The sequence below is a fragment of the Pinus tabuliformis genome, chromosome 1_2 (assembly GCF_031772625.1).
Source record: "Pinus tabuliformis cultivar Carrire ecotype Pingquan chromosome 1_2, CPIR1, whole genome shotgun sequence".
NCBI classification, from domain to species: Eukaryota; Viridiplantae; Streptophyta; class Pinopsida; order Pinales; family Pinaceae; genus Pinus; species Pinus tabuliformis.
Genome location: NC_142298.1, coordinates 1,283,441,964 through 1,283,459,382, shown reverse-complemented (window position 1 = coordinate 1,283,459,382; position 17,419 = coordinate 1,283,441,964).

Genomic DNA, 17,419 nt, shown 5'->3' with positions numbered 1-17,419 from the left:
CTGCATCATCCAAAGGAGTTGAGTGCAGCAAGATGCAGCAGCAACATATTCTGCTTCAGCTGTAGACAAGGCAATCGAACTCTATTTCTTGCTGAACCAAGAAACCAATCTGGAGCCCATAAAGAACGCACCACCACTTGTGCTCTTTCTGTCATCCACGCTTCCTGCCCAATCTGCATCTGTATAAGCATGAAGTGTGAGATTTGTATCTCTAGGATACCATAAGCCATAATTTTGAGTCCCTTGAAGATATTTGAAAATTCTCTTCACTGCCTGAAGATGAGTCTCCTTCGGATTTGCCTGAAATCTTCCAACTATTCCAACTGCATGCATGATGTCCGGTCGGGTACCTGTCAGATACAGTAAACTTCCAATCATAGATCTGTAGTTTGGTTGATGCACTGCTGCAGATTCATCGTTTGCACTGAGGCTACATCCTGTGACCATGGGTGTACATACTGGTTTTGCATCTTCCATGCCATATTTCTTCAAAATCTGTTTGAGATACTTGGTTTGACAAAAAGATCCCTCCTTCTTTTTGTTGGATTTGCAAACCAAGAAAATATGTCAGTTCTCCCAGCAAGGACATTTCAAATTCTTTCTGCATCACTAAGGCAAAGCTTTGACTCAAGGCTTCTTCATTGCTGCCAAAGATAATGTCATCTACATACACAACAAGTATTAGCAATTTGTCATTTTCAACTTTTATATAAAGATTTCTATCTGCTGATCCTTTTGAAAAACCTTGTTGATGAAGATATTTGTCCAAACGATAGTACCAAGCCCTTGGAGCTTGTTTGAGGCCATAGAGAGCCTTTTTCAATCTGCATACAAGATTTGGATCATTTCCAAGAATGAACCCATCTGGCTGCTCAATGTATACTTCTTCTTCCAAGTCTCCATTCAGAAAGGCTGATTTCACGTCCATTTGAAATACTTTAAATTTTTGAAAGCTTGAGAGAGCAAGGAACATTCGGATGGCCTCAAGTCTTGCAACAGGAGCAAAGGTTTCTTCAAAATCTATTCCTTCTTGCTGCGCATACCCTTTACAAACAAGTCTGGCCTTGTTTCTAATTACTTCTCCATTTTCATTCAATTTATTTTTGAAGACCCATTTTGTCCCTATAATATTCTTATCTTTTGGTCTAGGAACCAACTCCCAAGTGTTATTCTTTTCGATCTGCTCAAGTTCTTCATCCATTGCTTTGACCCAAAATTCATCTTTGCATGCCTCTTTCACATTTTGTGGTTCAGTGGAAGAGAGTAATGCCAAATAGCTTGAAGCTTCTGCAATTGTTCTTCTTGTTTGTACACCTGCTTCTTTCTGCCCCACAATCTGAGATTCTGGATGATTCTTCTGAACATATCTGGATGGAGTCTTCTCTTCTATTCTTGTCTGCTCCTCTGGTTCTTCTTGGGGTTCTTCTTCTTCATCATTCTGTCTTTGAGGGTAGCCTTCATCTTCTTCGATGTCTTCATGATGTACTTGCTTAGGAATGTATCCCTTCTCATCAACCACTACATCAATGCTGTCAACAATTCTGCCAAGTCTTTTATTGTAGCACTTGTATGCTTTGCTATGTGGAGAATAACCAGGAAGGATGCCTTCATCTGCTCTAGGTTCAAGTTTTCCAAGTTGCTCATCAGTATTCTTAATATAACATTTGCTCCCAAATATTTTGAAATGATTTACTGAAGGAGTCTCACCACACCAGAGCTCATGAGGGGTTTGAGTGCTATTCACCCAGACATTTGTTTTGTTGAGAATAACAACCGCAGTATGTGCAGCTTCACCCCAGAAGGTTGCGGGAGTTCCTGACTCATCAAGCATAGCACGAGCCATTTTTTGGACTGTTCTGTTCATTCTTTCCACAACTCGATTTTGTTGAGGAGTTCTAGTTGTAGAGAATTCTCTTCTTATCCCATGTTCTTCACAGAAATCGAAAAATTCATTTGAGGTAAATTCCCCACCTCTGTCGGATCTGAGGCACTTAATTTTGTGTCCTGATTCGTTTTCAACCAAGGCTTTGAAGGATTTGAATTTTTCGAATGCGTCATCTTTGTGCTTCATAAGTCCTAACCAGACAAACCTGGAGAAATCGTCAATGAATAATATCAAGTATTCTTCTCCTCGAGGGGTTCTTTTCCTGAATGGACCACATGTATCTGTATGTACTAGCTCAAGAGGCATGCTAGCTGATCCTTCCTTCTCTGGAAAGTTAGTTCTAGTTTGCTTTCCAAACTGACATGATTTACATATGGTGTTGTCTGGAATTTTGATATCTGGAAGATCACGAACTGCCTGATATTTGCATGCTTTCCTTATTTGTGAAAAGCTTAGATGCCCCAACCTCCGATGCCATAACCAGTGCTCATCATCCTTGCTCAGATAGCATTGTTGTTGTCCTTCTTCAAATATGTATAGATTATTTGGAGTTCTTTTACCTTTGATCACTGTTTTACCTGTATCAAGATCACGAACAAGACATCCATTTGATCTGAATATCACCTCGGTTCTTTGATCACACATCTGGCTGACACTTAGAAGATTATGCTTCATTCCATCAACATATAAAACATTTCCAGCCTTGACTTTTTCTTTTAACTGAGCAATGCCTTTTCCTTTTATAGTTGCGGGATTATCATTTCCAAAAGAAACTTTCTTTCCCTTTTCTAGCGCAGAATATGACTCAAGTTTTTCTTTATCACCTGTCATATGCTTCGAACATCCACTGTCAATGTACCATAGATTTTCCTATCCTTCTGCATAAAATGCTATCCCACATCTTTCTGTTTGTGGTTCCTTTATTCTCCATGTTTTGGTGTTTGAGGCTTGTTCCTTTGTCTGCTGAAACCTGCTCCTACATTCAGAATCTTTATGACCAAAGTTATTGCAAATAGAACATTCAACTTCATTTTCAAGAGCTGAAAATTTGTTATAGGTCCTTTTTGTAATCCCGGTCATACTTCTTTGTTTTTGAGCTTCTATAGTCATGATTGTTTTATATGCAACACATTGAGCTGCTTTGTGACCAAAGTTATGGCAAGAGAAACATTGTCCATTGAAGAAACTTCTGCGGTTATCAAATCTACCGGCCAAATGATTGTAATTTCTATTGTCATCCATTCTTGAACCAAATTGAGAATATTTTACCTGTGGCTAGTTGTAGCTTTTGTTCACCCTTAAGACGGATTGCCCTTGATAGTCTCTGTTTGCAATTCGTCCCTGCTTTACCTGATGGTCTCCATTGTGCTTTTTCTCATTCCTTCTTGCTGCATCAAGATAACTTTTTGAGGTGGATGCTTGAGAAGTTTATCCATTATAGCCCAAACCTGTCTTGTTTAGTGGAGAACACTGTACATCTATAATCTCATCCAAAGTTTCAGATCCTTTGACAAACTTAAGATTAATAGCTTTTGTTTTCTCAATCTCTTTTCTAAGACCAACAATTTCACCTTCTAATTTTTCAAGATGTTTTTCCTTTTCATCAATTTGAAATTGTAGAGTATCAATGATCATATTCTTTTCTTCTATACATCTCTTCAGTTTAGTAATTTCTTCATAAAGGCTATCCACATCTATAGCATCCATATAATCATCATCTTCAAATGCCATTAACAGTTTATAGTCATTACCTCGTTCATCTTCATCACTATTTGATAAACCATCACTATCTTCATGAGTGTAGTAGCTTTTCTTATTTGCACTCTGTTTCTTATTCCATCTAGCAGGTTGCTTTCCTTTATCCTTATAAGGGAATTTTGCAGCATAATGACCTACTCTTCCACAAGCAAATCACTTAAAAGGTAACTTACCTCTGAACCTTCCAGAACCCCTTTGAAGATTTCTGACAAAATTTGATTCTTCTTCTTCTTCTTCTGGCACGTGACTTGCTTCATAATAATCTCCTTTGCCTGAAGCCTTGAAAGCAGCTTCTCTTCTATCTGATGGACATCCCTTTCTCATTTCATAAGCAGTTAGAATTCCGTGTAGCTGAGACATAGTAAGAATTCGTAGATTTTCCTTTTCTTCTATTGCAGACACTTTAGATTCAAATTTGGGGGATAATGATCTTAGAACTTTTTCAACCACAATAGCCTCTTTTATTTCTTCACCCGAGTTTTTCATGCAATTAACAATCTCATCTACCCGAAGAAAATAGTTAGCCACACTTTCATCATTATACATCCTGAGATTCTCATACTGAATCCTGAGAGTTTGAAGTTTAGCACGCTTTACCTGTTCATCTCCTTCATAGCTCAAGACAATCTTGTCCCATATTTCTTTTGCGGATTTATATTGCATAACCTTTACGAATTCTGTTTGAGATAAGCATCCCAGTAAAGTATTGACTGCTTTAGCATTTGTTTCATATTTCTTCTTTTCGGCCGCATCTGTAGGAGTAGCTGAAGGAAAAGTGTAGCCTGTATCTATGATATCCCAAACTTCTGTACCAAGAGATTGAAGATAGGCAGTAACTCTTACCTTCCAATAATTGAAGTTTGTCCCATCAAAAATTGGTGGCCTGATTTATGCTTCCCTCTCGTAGTTGCTCATGATGAATGATCTTCCTTCAAGTGATCAAACTTCTCCGAAGGACCTGCTCTGATACCAATTGTTGGAAATAATACTGAGAGGGGGGGTGAATCAGTATTATCAAGTTCTTTTAACAGATCTTCCTTATTTATACTTTGAATTATTTTTGCATATCAGTACCATAAAATAATAAGCATGAACAAGAAAGACAGATAGTCACACCAAAGAACACAAGATGTAAGGTGGAAACCCAATGTGGGTGAAAACCACCTGCTGCAATATGTCTCTATCTTATTTCAAATTAGAAACTCCTTTTACAATGGTTTTGTACTGGTGCAGTCCTTTACCGGTACGCAGGCTGCAACCTGCAGAGAGCTACAACTCTCTCTTGTTTTCCAGTCTCTCCTGGAAGGGAGCTACAACCCCCTACTTCTTTTCTTACAAGGATCACTATAAATAAATGATCATCAAGAACATGTAAGTTATGCAGTCAACTGCAGTAACCAGATCACTAGTAACAGAACTAAACCCAGAACACCTTATCAACAGAAAAATTCAGTCAACAGAAGATCTTAAGACAGATACGCAGTTTTTCTTTATGTGGCCAGCGTCGCTACGCACTCACCTTCTGTTTCCCTGCGTATACCCGCAGAGAGCCTTCTGCTGCACCGCGTACCCACACACTTCTTATTCAATCACGCTGCGTACTGTTACTGCAGGTATGCACCCAGAGACACTATCGCGCCGCGTACTGCTACTGAAACCACGCACTCAAAGATACTATTGCGCCGCATACTTTTACGGTGCGTACGCACCTGAGCCTCTGTCGCGCTGCGTACCTATGCAGTTTTCCTTCTTCTGATCTGCGTACCCACGCAGTTGCCCTTCTTCCGCTCTGCATACACACGCGGCTCTCCTGTTTTTGCTCTGCGTACCCACACACTTGCACCGTTAACCTCTTGCGTACTTCTGATTAGGACCGAAATGGCAATTCACCAGTGTGCTACAGTTAGTCGGATGCCCAGATCTTATCATGCACTCAAGAGATCACCCTTCACAGATTCGTTGTTAACTTCACTTTCATATAGATCAAGCTTTTAAAACAATAACCCAGTATTTCAGATCTTAAGATATTCAATTTGCAAAAGATACATAGCCAAGTGATCTCCTTTGCTTTATATAGGCAAGCTCCTCCTAAAATCATGGATCAATACCATAGATAACCAATACCAGGGTCCCAAAAACATGGGGCTCAATAATAATAATAATATAAAGCAAAACCATGGGCCAAAACCATAGAATCAAGAGCGGCAGGCTAAATACCACGGGCCAAACATAGGAAACCCCACGTGAACATGCTTCTCTGCCTTGAAGTAAGTGAAACTAGGGGTACGCACCTTCTGAACGGGTGACCTGTGTGTCTGGCCGCGGTCCCTTCACGGTGTACCTACGTGTACGCATCCTCTGAACTGTTCTCCTGCGTACTTCTTGATTTTCAACATTTTGACAGCCTGATCAAAGCATTGCCACTTGGGGGTGTTGCTATCAAGTACAACATCTGTTTGCCATCAAGTACGACATCTGTAACATAGAGCCATACCAGAATCATAATGCCAACAAATAAAGGGTCCAAAATAGTGAATTATTTACAACTTTATCAACTACATCTACACACTTGGAAGCATTTGTTTGTGAAAAAATTTCTATCTGAGATATTACAACATTATCTAGAAAGGGAGATCTTTGAGCATTAAAGGATCCAAGAATGACTTAGCCGATTAATTTCCAATAATGTTATTGGTGAAGGCTACAGGTTCATTGCTTCCCTCGAGATCAGTGGCTATGTATTTCATGAATTTTTCATGGTCTACTCTAATTGGGTTTGGTTTACCATTGTGTGGCAACCACATGTGATACCAATCAGTTGCAAAGTATCCGTGCAACCTTCATACTAATCCCTACTTAGAATTAAACCATAAAATTCAGGGATATCAACCACTAGAATATCGATTATCTGTGAAATGTTTGGATTAGAGGAAAGCCTAGTTGAAACTAATGCTATCTATCCAAGTACCTATACTTTAGTTTTGTCCAGTTGAACTATGTGTACAACGGATTTTTGAGGTGTAATATTCAATTTGGTGCACACATTTCTTGGCATAATATTTGAAGAGGCTCTTGAATTAACAAGGAAATTATGGACATTTCTGTTGAAAATCTCATAAGTAAGAACAAACGGAGGTGTGTGAGAGATAGACCTATCACCTATCAAAAATAAATCTAAGGGACTTACTTTGTTTGAAGATGAAGGAGGTTTTCCCATACCATAAGCAACTTAAGTGACCATGACAGATGGCAGAGGGGCTACAAGAACTGCTTTTAAATCTATGAGTAGATTTTTTTGCTGTTGTTTGAGTTTAGTCAGCTCATCTGATGAAATATTCGCCCTGGTCTTTTTCATATCTTCGACTATGTTATATTCTATTGTATCCAAGATCAATAATGTTTTGGAAGCAGTTGGAGGATCTAGTGGAATAGAATCAGTTTGAGTAATATTAGATTTCTTAGCTACTGACTTCTCCTTTACAGGAGTAGCAGTTTTTTATTTCTGAATTGTTGTAGACATATCAGGAGAGTTTTTACTTCTTGTTGTTACTGGCATAGCTTGTGCTTCCTCTTCAGTTGGAAGAACTAAGTCCCACATTCCTTTTAACTCGACTTCTTCTTTAGTTTCAGCTTCCTCTTTGGTTGGGGAGTCTTCTTCTATTTCTGGATCGGACTCATCATTAGAGATAGTATTTGGAGGCTGAGATGTAGAGGAAGGATTTATTTTAAATGAGAAAAAAGGTTTCTTGGGAGCAGATGATTCTACAACCTGTTTCTTGATTTTGACCATTTCATGGGACATGGTATTTAACACTTTCTAAATGCCTTCAAGGTCGAAAAGGTCCTTTGGAGTTTTCTTTTTTGAATAATCCTTGAATGTTACTTTCTTTGATTTCCTTTTGTCTTTTTGTGACCTATTTTCTAAAGAAATAATTCTTCTTTCTACAAAAAGAGCTTCTTTCATGTTTTCTACAAGGGTATCTTTATTGGATCTATCTACAAAAATCGTGATATTAGAAGGGAGGGAGGATATGCACCATTCTATTTGTACATCGACTGCAGGTTTTGAGGCAGCTGGGGTTTTCTTTAGTAACTTGTTAAATCTAGAGTTGAAGTCTTTGATCCTTTCATCTGAATTTTCTTTTAAGTTGGAAAGATCATTGATTAAGGATGCTATGGTCCTGTCATCACCAAATTTTGCAAGAAATACTTCCTGAAAAGTATCCCAATCTCTTATTGAGCCTGTTGGAAGGGAAAAATACCAAGACCTAGTAGATCCTTGGAAAGTATAAGGGAACAGTCTGATTACAACATCTTCATGTGCAACTCCATTAAGATTCATGTCTAGCATAAATTTATTTAGATGTTCTTTAGCAGGAAGACCTTCATCTGGATTGTACTTAAGTAACCATTTTTCTGGTTTTGCTGGGAGAGAATGTGGATTAGCAACAAGAACAACACCAGGATTTGTCCAAGGTTGAGCGGGTTGATTGGCCATAACTTGCGTTAGAGACTAGGAAGATGGGAAGGCTGGTCCAGAAGTAGGTATATATGGTGAAGAACTTACTACTGGGTTAGTACTACTAGTAGCAATACCAATTGGAGAAGGGATTGTTGAGAAGAGGTGGATTGAGTAGAAATAAATGAAGAAGTGAATGGATGGAAAGGTGAAGTGATCTCTTTGGTATCTGATTCAGATCTTGATGTCATAAATTTCTTACGTCATGGAGGAATGGGAAACTCGAAAGGAGTTACCCCAAGACTTTCACTTTGTAATATGCTTAATACACTAGTTTCTCGTAATAAGGAAGTGACACTTTCTTCACAAACTTCGGATCTTTGTGGTTTCTCAGCCGAAATGGATATCTTTTCCAATTTATGTGTCAAAGAGTGAACTTCAGGAGACTCGGGAGTGTAATCTGAAGGAGGTGGTTGTCTTACTACTTCAGGAGACGAGGGAGATGTTTCTACACCTTCAGATTTCTGATTCGAAGATTTTGAACGAGATCTAGAAAGTGTAGAAGTTGTGGAGGGGTTTTGACTCTTATGAATGTTTTTTGATTGATCTTTAGGTTTATATGTCATTCGTAGTCGGACGTTTAGGCCCTTCTTCTAGTGCCAAAATTTTGAAGCCTCATATTTTTGCTTCTCCAATATGGGGGATAACCACCTGGTTTGGACCTTAAGGCAACTCCTTTTCCGTTTGAAGTGGTGGCTCTGACTAGGGATAATGGGACTAGTTTCCCAGTGTGGGTTCTAAAATGAGAGTTGGTGGTTTTTGAGCGAGTGCAGTAAGGATAGTGATAAATAAATGGTCTATTCTATCATGAAAATCTCTAACTAACTTAATCTAATATAAACCCAGGTATTTATGTGTGATATGCGATCTAAAAAGATATCTATTTGACATGTGATAATAAATATCAATCACACATTAAACATAGGTGATAACATGTAAAGATAATTTCTTTGAATAAATAGTTAGTCAAAGAAATGTATAAACTATATCGCATATATCTGATGATTATATATGAAAATAAACAATTTCATCTAGGCATCATACAATAGTGCAATTAATGCTTAACAGAAAGAACTTATCTCATATACAATTCATGAAAATGAAGTGTTATCACTAATTAAACAGAAACAAAACTAATCATACAATATAGAAGTACCATATTTGTGAAGTTCTGCTCATTTGACTAATGACATAGATCAACTCCTTTCTTCAGGTCAAATTATCTTCCAAGTATACAATAGTGCATTAGCAAAGGAAAGTACTCTGATATTTAAAAGAAATTATCATTGTTCCATAATTTCAACAAAGCATTCACAAACTTACAGAAGTGCATTCTTTGAAAATGTTTTTTATAAAATTCTGGACCCCTCTCTAAATGCATGAGAAGGGTACAAATACTATTCTAACTAATGTTCAAAAAATAGATTATACAAAAATTTGAGGAGGTTTCAAACAACCTTCCTCCTAAATAGTTAACTAACTCTAAAAATAAAAGTGACTTGATGAGTAGAGGTTATGATGATGACTTGCTGTTTGCGAGCTTCTCTTTTAAATCACATATATCGGTCATTGGTTTGACTTCAGGAGGTGCCCCAAACTATGTTCAGAACTATCCTCGTGAAAATAACATCTGTGAGAGGTGGCAACATCCGCTGAGTTGAATGGAGTGAGAAGTTAAGGGTCATGATTTGGTTGTGTGGCTTGACAAGGTATTGCCAATACGCCTCCTAGTCAGTCTTTACTAACTTTGTGATCGCTTCCCTTTGAATTTCTGCTCTTTCCTTCTAGCTTTTATGCAAGTCATTTAAATCGGGCAGTATTTTCGTGTTGCATTCTTTCACCAGGATGGTGGCATACAAAGTGTGGTTTACCGCTTTTACTATGTTCTTCAACACCCCGGCTACTCTTGCCACTGCTAATTCAACTTGTTTGATACTTGCATCCCAATCCATGAGTAGAATGTCCTTATGTGTCTCTTTGATCTTAGGAAGACTAGCCCTCCTTCCCTCTTTTGTTTCTTGCCACTCGATGAATTCTGAGATTATTGTGTTTAGATCAGTAAATTTAGTTCTTTGGTCAATTGCATTATCTGTTAGCTGGTCACTATTGATCAGATAAGGAGTGATATGTGACATCTTTTGTCAAAATTGCTCTTGTTGTTTTAGTAGGAGGGAATTTATCTCTAGTGCCTCTTTGATGAATTCCTTGACAGTAGGGACATCTTCATATTTCTCCATGGCCTCTTGCAATTCTTGAAGTTGCACGTTCTTTGTAGAAATGTCTGCTTCATGACTTATCTTTAACACTTCCATATTTTGATGCAATTGAGTGATTTGTTCAGCAGCTTGTTGGTTCACATTTACTTTTCCAACTTGTAGATATTTCTCAAGTTGTTCTATCTTCTCATCCTTTTCCCTTAACAAAATAGATATCTCAGTAGCTTTAGCCATTGTGGAAGTTGCATATTCTCCCGTAAACTGCGATATTCTAGTCAAGTTTTCAGCTGGATTGGAAGGAATATCCTTCCAGACTATGTCCACTAGCTCGTTCCCAAGTGGGATCTCGGGTGTCTCTATCCTCCTTTTCTTTGTCTCCTTACTACAGCCTTGTGAAGTGGGCTGTAGAACACATCTAAAGGAGGAATTTCAATCATCCTTAGGACACTTTCTAATGTGGGCAAAGCAGGAATGATTTCTGTCTACTGCAAAGTTGTCCCTTGCTTATCCATTAGCTTAGACTTTGTAATTTTCTGGGTATGTAGAGGAGTGTGATATTCTCTGTTTTCTTGAAAATTTGTTGTCTTAGGAGTGTCTTTTAGTTTTTTAGTGAAATGATCCCACTCCTTATCCAAACTGTTGTTTCTAATCTCAGAACCGGTATCTTTTGTCGGGTCACTCATACCCTGCTTTTCGGCTGACCTCCTGCTCGATTCCACTATATTCTCACTGTCTTAGGTCCTCCCTGTATCCAGTGCTTTCCTTGTATCCACTTGATACTATATGTGAGAATTACGCCCCTCGTTGTTGACAGTCACACTGGGTGTAGGATTGTCCTTGATTTTTAACAAATGCAGTGGAACTATTTCAAGCCTTTTGTTTCTAAACTCCTGAAATCTTTCAAAACCTTCAAGACTCAAATTTTTCTTTTCCGACTCGAACGCTTATTCGAAGGATTTAGTTGATTGTAAAAGGTCTTCAAAATTATTAGCCTCATGGTTAAAAGGCTTGATCTTTTCTGCGGTAGTAATGTTATGTGTTATTTTTTCTAGATCAAATTGCCTTTTCGAAAAAGTATGGAGCCCGAGGCTTTCTAGGCTTACTAACTCCTTGGTTGCATGGTTAAAGTTTGCTAATGAAAAGGAACCGCACCGAATAAGAAAAGATGGCCATAATTACTTTTTGTTCTCTTTTAGGGTCTTGGTAAATCCTTTTCCCAAAGTTTGGTGGGCTATTTCTCTTGCTAATAATTTATCAGAGACATAGAAAGGGAGGACATGCGGGTCCTTTGTATTGCCAAAAACCCTTATGTATGTAAACCATTCTTCAAAAAGTTACTTGCCCACTATGAGAAGGTCTGTAGTGGCTTCTTTGGAAAACCTGGGGGATTTCTTAATAAAAATTAATTGATGCAATGGCAAAATAACATCATGGCATATTTTATAAAAATGGGGTATATAATGGGATTCCCAAATCTATTTATGGTTGAGATGGATAGGGTAGGGGTCCTGCAAGGTCCATTTCCAACCCATGATTGGAAATTTAGTGCAGAAACAGATGACATCCATGATGTAGGCACTGAAATAGAATGGAGGAAGCTTCTCTATGGAGGAGGATCTCTTCTGACGATACTCAGTGATGGCAGTGATCATATAGGATAGTGGCCCAATTCATAATGTGGGAATTGACAAAGGCATCAATCAAAGGAATCCATTCTATGGAAAACTTAGCATTGTTAGGTAATCCATATGACCTACATAACATAGAAGTTCCATAGTTGTAGGGGTTTTCTAAGGAAGCTACAGGATACATGCCCGTTTTGTCAAATTTGAACTCGTTCTCCAGTACCCTCCAGCCCTAGATCATCTTAAAAGGTTCTTTGTTTTTCTTTGCGAAGTTGGCCAGGTATGACTTGTCATATATGTCTTAAGGGTCAGGTATATGGTACATTTTCTTTAGGTCTTTAGCTTTGAATGACCCCATGAGCTCCATCCTCGAGTTCTTGAATTTCTTATCTTCAATAGCGAGATTTTCCACCACCCATCTATTCATATCGGTATAGGGTAGGATCTTCGCTCTCACTCCTATTCTGTGAAGGAAAGAACATGCAACATCTTTGAATTGGACTCCCGAAGGTTTTATTGAATCATAAAATTTCCTTTACGACAATAACTTTGGGACACTCATCCTTAGGCCTATTGTATATGAATTCCCATGTTGTCGCTCCCCCATTGGCACTACAGACTGTATCAGAGAATATAGGAGACATTTATGATAGCTCAAACTCTGTAATGCTATGATTTTTCTACTTTTGCATCACCTTCCACAATAACATGTATTTTGAAGCTTTCTTGAAATGGAAGAGATATATCAGCACAGACGATATAGGGAAATTAAGGCTAAAAGCTCTCTGAAATGACTTTGAATCATAGGAGGATTTCAAATGAGATATTCAGCGTTAACTAGCCATAACTTGAAACATCATTACTTCTCCTCAGATGCTAAACATTAATTACCCTATCAAACCATTCATTATTATATTAAAACACAGTAACTTCCCACGCTTGGTGCTTTATTCGCGCATCACAACTTTTAATCATTATAATATAACATTGCCTTCATATAATGTGAAATGCGATTGCGATTATCGCAATATAGCATTTTGTAAATTGTTAAAGGATGACAAAATGGGATGTCTTATTTATTTGTGACTCTGTGAAGTGTGATCGCATGTTCTCAAGGCGTTCTAATTAGAATATTGTAGCGGGCAGGTTCATCGCATATCGTAATTCATGATTTACTTAAAGATGTTTATAATTATCACATGGGAAAAATGCGAAATGCGATTTTTGATAAAGATCCTAAACTTGGGTTATTTTCTAAGAGCTTTCAAGGCAATTTCTTAGAGTTAGGATTTATTTTTCAAAGACTAAAAATTTAAAAAGGGTCCCCATTTATATGTCAAATATCAACTATTATTTGTATAAATGGGGGGGTTGTTACATAGTACAACAGATTGATCATAGATATATACATGGAGTGAGAGAATCTTGGGCTTCACTTCAGAGTGTCTCTTCATATTACTATTCTCCTTATTTTCTATTTACACTATTTTACATATATTCACCCAATCCCAATGATTAGGTGTCAACAAATAGAATTAATAAAAAAAAAATCAAACCAATACTTGACTTGGCCTTGAAAAGTGAGGGTGAATAATCCGAAAAAGAACATTAAGATCAATAATATTTTGTGTTAACCACTTAGAAATTTTTTATAAAGATGATCTTTTGTAGATGTGCTCCCTTCACCATCAAAGGTTAGTCTTGACAAGAGGGAAATTGTCTCATTAGGAATATCGGGTAAATGAAAATTGAAAGCATATTCCAATCCAATGATCTCGATAGGAGCCATCATTTAGAATAAACAAAAAAAATGTGACTCCAAGTAGGTCATCTTGTTCTTTAACCTACCTTCTAATGCATGTTGAGATTATGCAAAGAAGAAGGATTCAATATGGAAAAATTAGAGGCTGGGGAATAAATGATCTAATAAATTATTTACCTTAGGCCTTCCTTTTAGCGCCATTTATTGCCATGGATAATTGACCCAATCATCAATAGAACATAAAAACCTAGTATGCGGTTCTTTAATAAACCAATCTATTTGGGATAGGTGCCCCTAATGAGTTTTACGACTCAATTATCCTAATATTTCTCCCTCTTTTGAGAAATAAACCGTTAGGGTTCAAATGGTTTTCATATTGTACATATGTATAGCTAGTTAAATGAGTTAATCAGTTATACACAAATATACATAAATAAAAACCACCAAGAGTATGAACCTAATTGGTGCTATAGGAATTTTAGCTCGGATGGAAAAAGTAGAAAACCCTCTTAGGTTTTCCTTAAACTTAAGGCAGACAGATCAAGGGATCTATGAAGATATGATTTGACTTGTGAAATAATGTAAATAGCAAACAAGAATTTAAAAAGAAAAGGTAAAGAATCACTTTATGGTCCTTTCATGTATATTAAACTAGAGTAGTTAGTGTGGTTGAGAGGTTTTCCCAACCATATCCAAAGATAAAACCCACATACAAGAAATAACAAGCATAACCCTTACAACATATGAAATTTAATCAACTCAAAATAGTAGATGAACAACCATGCATAATTAAATAAACAAGTAATATACCATCTTCCAAGTTATCATGAAGAAAATGTAAGATGCATGAATAATGGACAATGTATGGAAGGAACAGCATTCAATGTATATATTAAATCAATGAAGGAAGATTACAACCATAGGAAGTTGCAGCAACACATCCTCCAATGCCTATCTCTTAAAATTCTCTCTATCAAACAATATCTTGGTAGCATAGCATTACAATGAACTATGATCCAAATCTCAAAGGCCAAGTCTCCAATATAGGTAAGTGGAGGCTATGAATATTACCAAATTCTTTCTTCGTTCAATTTGGGAAAAATATTTGGGTAGATGTTGTTTCCTCATACACATGACTTTGTGGCTTTTTACCACTTTTGTATGCTTTTATTTGCTTTTAAGAGCTTTAATCTTCTTTTAAAAGCTTTAATTCTTTCATATACTTTTAGGAGCTTTATTTGTTTAGGAAAAAGTTGTAGATGAGGATAAAGCGATCACATTCCACAATATGAGATTTTCCTTATGAACAAAAGTGTCAAAGTGAGTTAACTCAAGCATTTTTCCTTATGATTGAATTAGAATTTGGTAGCACAAGTTAGATGAAGAGACAAGGATAACATGGTCCTAATGGTACATAACTTGCATTATAGTCTTAGATAGGCCAGAAAAAGAGGTGTAAAGGGGTGTATTTCAACTAAAAGCATAGTAATCTCCTTTGAGATGATGAGGAGTTATTTTCAAGGATAAAAAATCCCCCCTAAAGTGTGAGGTTAGAGAAGAAGGCAATGGTTGAAATACTTTATAAAAAAATTGAGGAGAGAGAGTTTTAGACCGGTAGAATGAAAGGAGGCCTACAAATAACATCAAACATATTTCATATGTAAGTCGTGTCCTGAGTCGAGCATTCCCATGCTTAGTATCTTGAAAAATACACACTGGATCCATGTAGAAGATGAGATATCATGTCCCTCAGTAAGTACAATGTGTAATTGTGTCGAAGTGTAGTTAGACTGACATAAATTATCTCCATAAACAAAATACATATCTTGGGAGAGGAAAAATGACTAAGTTTTGTAAGCCTCCTCCCAACATCTTGGTCACTGTCATGGAATAACATAATTTTGCACATGTGAATAAATGAGTTGAAGTTGAACATGTGAGAAATCACTTGATTACCGGTCAATGATGAAAATAATTAATAGACGCAAGGAGGGTCATCGTTAAGTCTGATGGTTTCCAAGATGTGGAGTGTAATCTAGAAAGTGTGAATAAAGGAGTTTATGTTGAACACTCATAGATTCGTTCAATTGGGAGCCAATAATGAAAACCCCTATCAAACACATAGAAACCTACCACTAAGGAATGGAAGGTCCAGGGTACGGTGACGTTTCTTTTTCTAATTCCTAGATAATATGTTGAAGTCGATAGGAAGGGATATTTCAAAGGAGGGAAATACAAAGTGCCTCATCAATCAATAGGAAATGATAATAAGTGATTGATTTTGAAGTTGTTAGAGTTGATCTGGTCATCCCTCCATTAGAGATCAAAACTCTTTTTTCATTTCATTTTTAGGTGTCCCATCTCGCTCAATCAGTTGCATTCCATTAGGAGCATGCCATAAATCTATCGGAAGGGCTTCTATCATTCATCCCCTCATACTTTGCATTGCTGGCTCAGGTCTGTTCATCAAAATCAAGTCTTAAAAGTCATTTGCAGTCCTGTTTCAGTTTCTAGGTCATAACAGTCATTTTAGTCATTAGGTCTAGGGTTAGTCAATTTGGTCTTCAAAAAGGTCTAATAAAGCTAGCAGGTCTAAGGGAGGTTCTTAATAAGTTGTTATTTCAAAGATTTTTATCGTCATACGGATGGATTATGACTTTTCGTCAAAACTCTATTTTGAAGACAAGTCGACATTTCGTTTTTTGTAATAATTTTCAAAAATTTTCAGTTCTTGAATTCTTCAGGCGCAACCCTAGTCTCCTTTGCCAAATCCCATGTCAGTTATTCCTACAAAAAATTTCCAAGAATTTCATCATTTCAACCAAAAAATCAAGGAGGAAACAAAAAGGCAGAGTTGTATTAATTGTGAAAAAGTGCCAATTTCAAAACATTACAAAAATGGGTTTTGAAGAACCAAAAATCAAATCAATGTCTTTATAAAAGTTTTTCCATGAAGATCAACGTCATTCTACATGCCAAGGTCAAACAGAAGCGTTTCAAAGTGAATTGGGTGAGCAAGTGTGTGTTTTGGGGTGAAATTGCTTGCAGCTAGCCAGCGTGGCGCACAGAACAGGTGATGCGGCGCACTGGAAGCATGCGGTGCATTGGGAGAAACTGCCCAATGTTATTCTGAACAGGCGCAGTGCACTGGAAGCATGTGGTGCACTAGGAGAAACTGCCCAGTGTTATTCTAAACGGGCGCGGTGTACTGGGAGAGTGCGGCGCATTGGGTTCTTGGCGCGGCGCATACAGTCCACAGCCCGAATTTGCTTGAAATTTCTCCAAGTTGCTAATTCCTTGCGTGGATTTGCCAGGTAGGGTTGCTATTTTGATATTTCATCCAATTTTGTGATTAGTGATGGTGGTTTATGGATGAAAATGGGTGAAAACATATATCAAACCCTCCTTCTATAAACATAAGCAAACTTGCTGCCAAGGTTTCAGAACTCACTGTTTTTCCACCAAAATCATTTCTCCTTCCCATTGTTCCCTTGTCTTCACCAATCCATAATTCCTTATCACCTAAATTCATTATTCCCTTCTCCTACATGCTCTGTCCCAAATCCTCCAACCTCACACCTCAAACCCTATACAACAATCCCAAACCCTAAACCCTATTCCCATACATAAATCCCTCAAACCCTCTCCCATATT